Source organism: Lissotriton helveticus, chromosome 9 (genome assembly GCF_964261635.1).
Source record: "Lissotriton helveticus chromosome 9, aLisHel1.1, whole genome shotgun sequence".
In the NCBI taxonomy this organism is placed as follows: Eukaryota; Metazoa; Chordata; class Amphibia; order Caudata; family Salamandridae; genus Lissotriton; species Lissotriton helveticus.
In genome coordinates this window covers 1191589553-1191597509 of record NC_136070.1, presented here as the reverse complement: position 1 = coordinate 1191597509, position 7957 = coordinate 1191589553, and positions in this window count along the sequence as shown.

Below are 7957 nucleotides of genomic sequence, written 5' to 3'. Positions count from 1 at the left end.
CAGTCCCCTCAGGATCAGGAACAGGAGTGGATCCCCCAGACACTGAGAACACCACCCCAGAAGAGGAGGAGGAGGACCCAGGATCGAATGATGAGGCAGACAATCATCAAGGGGAAAACCAGGTCCCAGTGGCAAGGCTTAGCCAGGCCAACTTGGATCTAGATGGAAATGGAGAGGGCCAGCACCTCCCCAGAGTACATAGCAGGATTCTCCCAGGCAATAGGAGAGAGAGAAGCCCTTCCAGGGATTCTCACATTTCTAGTGCCTCAAGAGAATCACAGATAGGAATGACTTCCCCTCAAAGAAGAGAGCATAAGGCCAGAATGAGAGCAGTTAATCTCCAAATAGAAAGAGAGGAATTACTCCTGGCCCAAGCTAGACTTGCTCTTGCAAGAGAGCAGAGATTGAGTGGGGAGACTCCCACTGGTGGCAGCATTATCCCAAAGGATAAAGACAGGTCCTATGATCATAGAAACCTGAGTAAGATTGTGCTCCCCTACAGAGATGGGGATGATATCCACAAATGGATAACTGCTCTTGAGAGGGCTTGCATGGTACAGCAGGTCCCTGAAGATCAGTGGGCGGCAATCTTGTGGCTCTCCTTTTCCGAGAAAGGGAGAGATAAGCTCCTCACAGTTAGACCTGAGGATGCTAAAAACTACTCTGTCTTGAAGAGTTCTCTTATTGATGGGTTTGGCCTTACCACTGAGCAATACAGGTTGTTGTTCAGAGACACCCAAAAAGCACAGACTCAAAACTGGACTGATTTTGTTGATTGTGCCACTAAGGCTCTGGAGGGTTGGTTGCAGGGAAGTAAAGTTTCAGACTATACAGGATTATACAATCTTATAATGAGAGAGCAGATCCTTAATAACTGTACAAACCAGCTGTTGCATCAACACCGTGTACACTCTGAACTGATCTCTCCCCAAGAATTGGGAAAGAAGGCAGACAAATGGGTCAGAACAAGGGTTAAGCAGAAACCCCAGAACCAAGGAGGTGATCAGAAGAAAGCAGACCAGAAGGGTGGTAATCAGAAAGATAAAGACCAGAAGTCTTCTTCAGGCCCCCAAAATAGTAATAAGGAGGGTGGGTCCCAAAATAGAAACAAGAAAAAGAAGAATGATGGCCCAAAGAAACCTTGGTGCAATACTTGTAAATCCACTTCCCACTGGGGAAGTGAATGCACTAATAAAAATCCAGTCCCTACCACTGCAGCCCCTAAGGCAACTGACCCCCTAGTACAGTCAGCAGTGGAGGTACACAACCCAAGGCTATAGTAGGGTTAACCCTGGGTACTGAGATGGAGACTGGCTTAGTCAGAATCCCTACTCAGGCAGTTCTGATCTGTGAGGGGGACATAGCTTTGTCCTCTACTGTGACTCCTAGTAACCTGGGCAAATACAGGCAGACACCTTTAATTAATGAGAAACTGGCTCAGGCCTACAGGGACACTTGTGCCAGTGTCACTATGGTGACACCTAACTTTGTGGACCCTGAACAGATGATACTAGGTGAGAATTACCTAGTGACCAATGCTAGCAATGCCACTACTACACATAGTGTGGCTGTTGTTAATTTCTCCTGGGGAGGAGTAACTGGCCTCAAAAGAGTTGTTGTTAGTGCAGACCTCCTAGTTGACTGTTTGTTGGGCAATGATCTGGAGGAATCATTATGGTCAGAAGTGGAGTACAGGACTCATGCAGAAATGCTAGGAATTTCAGCACATGTCCTTGCTGTAACCAGGTCCCAGGCCAAGAAGTGCCTACCTGAACCTGTGGTGGATCTTGAAACAATAGACCAACCACAACCCAAGAGAAGGAGCAAGAGGGTCAAGGCAGAGCCTTCCCACTTGCCCCAGGTTGAGGATCAGACCTCACAGGAGGGTGATTCTGTGATCCAAGAGGAGACTGTCTCTGAAGAACTTGAACCTGATCAGGTTGAGTTTCTGGGGACAGGGGGACCCTCAAGGGCAGACCTGGGGCAGGCTCAGTTGACTTGCCCTTCACTTGAACCCCTCAGACAGCAACCTGCTGCTGAGGCTGCAGGGAATGCTCAAGGTACCCATAGAGTATATTGGGATGATGGGCTCCTTTATTCAGAGGCTAGAGACCCCAAGCCTGGTGCAACCAGGAGGTTGGTTATACCTCTGCAATTTAGGGGCTTCCTTCTAACCTTGGCCCATGATATTCCCCTTGCAGGACACTTAGGCCAGAACAAGACTTGGGACAGGCTTGTCCCTCACTTTGACTGGCCTCATATGTCAGAAGATGCCAAGGAGTTTTGTCGCTCCTGTGTCACCTGCCAAGCCAGTGGCAAATCAGGTGGCACCTCAAAGGCCCCCATTATACCTCTACCTGTGGTGGGGGTGCCCTTTGAAAGAGTTGGGGTTGACATTGTTGGACCAATGGATCCCCAAACAGCATCTGGACACAGATTTATCCTGGTGGTAGTGGATCATGCCACCAGGTACCCAGAGGCAATTCCCCTGAGGACCACAACAGCTCCTGTTGTGGCCAGGGCCCTACTTGGAGTTTTCTCCAGAGTGGGCTTTCCAAAGGAGGTACTTTCAGACAGAGGTACTAACTTTATGTCTGGATACTTAAAGGCAATGTGGAAGGAGTGTGGAGTGAACTATACGTTCACCACACCCTATCACCCACAGTGCAATGGGCTTGTTGAGAGATTCAACAAGACCCTAAAGGGAATGATAAAAGGATTACCTGAAAAGCTCAGGCGTAGATGGGATATCTTTTTACCCTGCTTACTCTTTGCTTACAGAGAGGTCCCACAGAAGGGGGTTGGCTACAGCCCTTTTGAACTTTTGTTTGGCCACCCTGTGAGGGGTCCATTGTGTCTTGTGAGGGAAGGATGGGAGTTACCTCTCAAAAAGCCCAAACTTGATGTTGTGGACTATGTACTTGGTCTCCGCTCCAGGATGGCTGAATACATGGAGAAAGCATCCAAAAACCTGGAGGCCAGCCAAGAATTACAGAAAGCTTGGCATGACCAAAAGGCTGTTCTGACTGAGTACCAGCCAGGACAGAAGGTGTGGGTGTTGGAGCCAGTGGCCCCAGCAGCACTCCAGGACAAATGGTCTGGACCCTACACCATAATGAAAAAGAAAGGGGAGGTCACCTACATGGTGGACTTTGAAACCCCTAGGAACCCCCACAGGGTGATCCATGTGAACAGACTCAAAGCATTTGTTGACAGGGAAAGCATGGGCTTGCTCATGGCTACAGATGGGGAACAGGAGGAAGAGAGTGACCCTCTCCCAGACCTGCTTTCCCAAAACCCTGATGATGGCTCAGTGGATGGAGTAGCCTTGGCAGGCAGTCTCACTGACCAGCAACAGATGGACTGCAGGCAGGTTCTGCAAGCCCATAGACACATGTTTTCACTTACACCCAGTCAAACTAACTGGTGCACCCATGTGGTGGATACTGGCGACAGTCTGCCTGTCAAGAATAAAATCTACAGGCAACCTGACCATGTCAGGGATTGTATAAAGGCTGAGGTGCAGAAAATGTTAGAACTTGGAGTGATTGAGCCATCAGAGAGCCCATGGGCCAGCCCAGTAGTCCTTGTGCCAAAACCTCATACCAAAGATGGAAAGAGAGAAATGAGATTTTGTGTGGACTATAGAGGTCTCAATGCTGTCACTAGGACAGATGCTCATCCCATTCCAAGGGCAGATGAGCTCATTGATAAATTGGCTTCTGCCAAATATCTGAGCACATTTGACTTGACAGCTGGCTATTGGCAATCAGGTTAGCTGAGGAGTCTAAGGCCAAGACAGCATTCTCTACCCACAGTGGACATTATCAGTTTGTGGTGATGCCCTTTGGTTTGAAGAATGCACCTGCCACCTTCCAAAGGTTGGTGAATCAAGTCCTTTCTGAGTTGGATGACTTTTGCGCAGCATATCTAGATGATATTGCTGTCTTTAGCTCTACTTGGGAGGATCACCTGATCCACCTTAAGAAGGTTCTGGAGGCCCTGCAAAAGGCAGGCCTGACTATCAAGGCTACCAAGTGCCAGATAGGGCAGAGCAAGGTTGTGTACTTGGGCCACCTAGTAGGTGGGGGTCAAGTTCAACCATTGGAGAGCAAGATCCAGGCCATACAGGACTGGGCTCCTCCAACTACCCAGACACAAGTCAGAGCCTTCTTGGGCCTGACTGGGTATTACAGAAAATTTGTAAAGAACTATGGGTCCATTGTGACACCATTAAATGACTTGACATCCAAGAAAATGCCAAAAAAGGTTCAGTGGACAGTTAGCTGTCAAAGGGCATTTGATGACCTGAAGAAGGCCATGTGCTCTGCACCAATCCTTAAGAGTCCTGACTACTCCAAACAGTTCATTGTTCAAACAGATGCTTCTGAGTTGGGGGTGGGAGCTCTGCTTTCACAACTTAATATAGATGGTCAAGACCAGCCCATTGCTTTAATTAGCAGAAGGCTGACCCCCAGAGAGAAACGTTGGTCAGCCATTGAGAGGGAGGCCTTTGCTGTGGTTTGGGCCCTGAAGAAGCTGAGGCCATACTTGTTTGGTACTCACTTCCTAATTCAGACAGACCATAAGCCCCTCTTGTGGCTTAATCAGATGAAGGGTGAAAACCCCAAACTACTCAGGTGGTCCATTTCCCTACAGGGGATGGACTTTACAGTGGAGCACCGCCCAGGGACTGACCATGGTAATGCAGATGGTCTCTCCAGGTACTTCCACTTAGAACATGAAGACTTATCTGGTCAAGGTTAAGTTTAATGTCCCTGCGTTTGGGGGGGGGGGGGGTTGTGTAGGAGAGTAGGGTCTGCTATCCTATGGTCACCCCAATTTTTGCTTTTTGCTTCACTGGTTTTCGACTTAATGTGGCTGTGGGCCTGCTAATCAGACCCACAGCCTGCTGTTCTCTCTCTAAATTCACAGACATGTACTATAGGTACATAACCAATTTGGTACTGGACACCTTGTCAGCCCCTGTACCATGCACTATAGGTGCTCAGGGCATAGGTGCATCCAAGACCTACCAGGGGCTGCGGCATATCTTTTGCCACCCCTGGCTGGTACTTAAATCGACACAACTGGCTGTTCACACAGCTGGGGCAAGGTGGTGTAATCACCCCTTGCTTAGATATAGTATACCTATATCTAAACCTATATCTGGACACATATATACCTATCAGTCACTCCTATGGCAGGCCTTGACAATCCTGGAGGCAGAGTGCTTGGTTTTATGTGAGGTGGTGCTCTAGCATGAGCTGAGCCTGTCTGCAGCGTTCGGAACCATTTCCTTACTGCTGTTCCAGTGATACTGCCATACCATATACTCTTAAGTGCATTATAATCCTCGCGGTTAATGCTAACTTTGGTTTGGCTTTATCAAAACATGTCGTGTTTGGGTGTCATACATTGTGGAATACTACCCCCTCGCCAGTTCTGGCGACGGGGGTAGCATTCCACCCTTCTAGAGAGAAAAGACATGTTACTTACTGCAAATGCGGTTAATCCTAACCAGAGCCCCAGCATCACAAAATGGATGCTGCTGCCACAGACACATGTCTGGCCCCCTGCTGCTGACTGAAACTCGACAGAGGAGGCTTGATCAAAGGATCTCCTGTCACAGGGAGGTGTCACACCACCCCAGACAGGAGATAGTGGATTGTAGCAGGGAGGGTTGAAAGAAACTAGACACTGCCTGGGGCACACAAGGTGTCACTGGGCAGATTCCAGTCAAACCCGTTCTGGGGCACTCCAGCCCCAGTCTTGGCGGCAAACTGGACAAAGAAAAGGGGTGTAACCACCCCCTTCCTGGGTCCCACCCATAGGAGGGACCTAGCAGGTAATCCTTCCCCCAGATTTGGAATATAGGTGGGAGCAGTGCCAATGCACATCAGATTATCCTGACTGCAACTTATGAAACGAAACTCTGGACCCTTCGACATCCTACTCGACGTAGAAGACTGAAGAATCTCCCTTGTGGTCAAGGAGTGACCACCCTGTGCAAACAGGCACCATCCAGCACCTCGACATTTGCTTTGTTGCAGTTCCCGCCGGAACTCGAGCGACAGAGATCAACAAAACCCAGCGTGCCTGCCTTCTAACAGCCCGATCCACAGTCCCTGCAAAGCTGAGACCTGTGGAGGCGACCTGAAGCGTGGGAGCGGCCATCTTGGAGGAACAACGAAGCGCTGACCGTGCAGCACCCGAGGCTCCCTCGAAGCTGTGCATTGGAGTTTGAGAAGCTCCAGCCCCGAGCAGCTTGTGCACCGAAGCTCACCCCTCCACACTCGACGAGTGCTGCGTGGGGCCCTTTTGCATCTTTCTGCTCGACGCGTTGGTCCGGTCGCTTGCCGGTTGGCTAGTGGCCCCAGAACCGACGACCCTAAGAACTTTCACAGCTGGTCTGGTTGCTCCAGACTGGCACTCGCTCCCCTGAAAAGGAGCACCCGCTCTGAACTTGCTGGTCCGAGTATTGAGCCTTCTTCGAATCCTTCGTGGGTTGCCTTTGCCAAGGTTTGTTGACTCCGATCCGGAAGCCGACACCGCCGACAGCGAGAGCCTTCGTGGGACAGCTTGTGATCCACTCCAGGACATCCTCGGTGCCCCAGAGTCCACGTGGCAGCGGAGACAAGGCACCCGACATCAACCTGATTGCGCCCGACATCGCCTGGTTCCTTCCTGGTTCCTTCCTGGTCACTGGCTAGTGACCCAGACTCTGTCCCCTCTGCTTTCAGGTACTCATCAACTTCGATCCACCCTTGGATCGCACCGGACACTTCTCTTCTGGACGCCTGCAGCATCTTCATCCTCAGGCACCATCGAACTGCGTGACGAAACCCGACACACATTGGCACCTATGCACCCGCTTCCTGTGGGTGAGGTAACTTACTAGCGCCGGTGTTCCTACACTGGTACACACCTCTAGTGCCTAAGTCTAAAGTTTGGTAGTCCTAGTCCAGTCGAAAGACTCCTTTTGTAATAACTTTGTAACTTTTACGCGCCATTGACTTTACATTGGTGCAAGCCGTGCTTCCCGCACTGCACCCGAAACCCGCGGGCTACTCCCGTCCTAACTGCTGTTAGTCCAGTGTAGTCCAAGCGATTCACAAGGCCCTAGGCCTTACCCCTGATCAATTAGTGATTGTTATACCACTTTATTGATATATGGTTTGAGTGGCCACCGGCCTCATCCAAAACGTGCAACTTGTCTATGTTATACTGTGCTTTTATTTAAACGCTTGTGCTTCATTGCTCATAAAGAGTAGTGGGGATTATTCTAAGAATAAATACATATATTTTGATAATATATAACTTGTGTGGTGTCCTTTCTAAGCATGGGCGGATTTTGCGGATCCACGATTCGCGGATTCAGCGGATTCACGGATCGTGGATCCGCAAAATCCGCGGATTCAGCGGATTTGCGGATTTGGGGGCGGGGCTTCCTCGAGCGTGTGGGCGGGGCCAAACGGACGGGGCTTCCACGCGAGCGCACATGCCTCTTGTGTGTCTAAAAGGTCAGAGACCGATCAGAGCAGCAGATTAAGAGACAGAAGCCCCTGGTCACAGGAACAGCACGGGGGTTGCGCTCGTATGCTGAATGAGTCACTGCATTTGCGCTTCAACTAGTTCCAGCGACCAAGTGTGTGTCACTATGCAATCGCGCCGAAGTGCGCAGGGGTCCCTTGAGTGAAATGTCCATCATAGTGGGTAAATGGCGGGAAGACGGTGCACACCTCGAGTGTGTGGGCGGGGCCAAACGGACGGGGCGTCCATGCGAGCATGCCTCTTGTGTGTATAAAAGGTCAGAGACCGATCAGAGCAGCAGATTAATTTTTGGGCTGATGAATGAGTCACTGAATTTAAGCTTCAACTAGGGCACATGCTTTATTGATATTTGCAAGTGTTTCCTGTTGAGGTTTATTTTTTTGTGCCAGGACCGTCGTGCCCG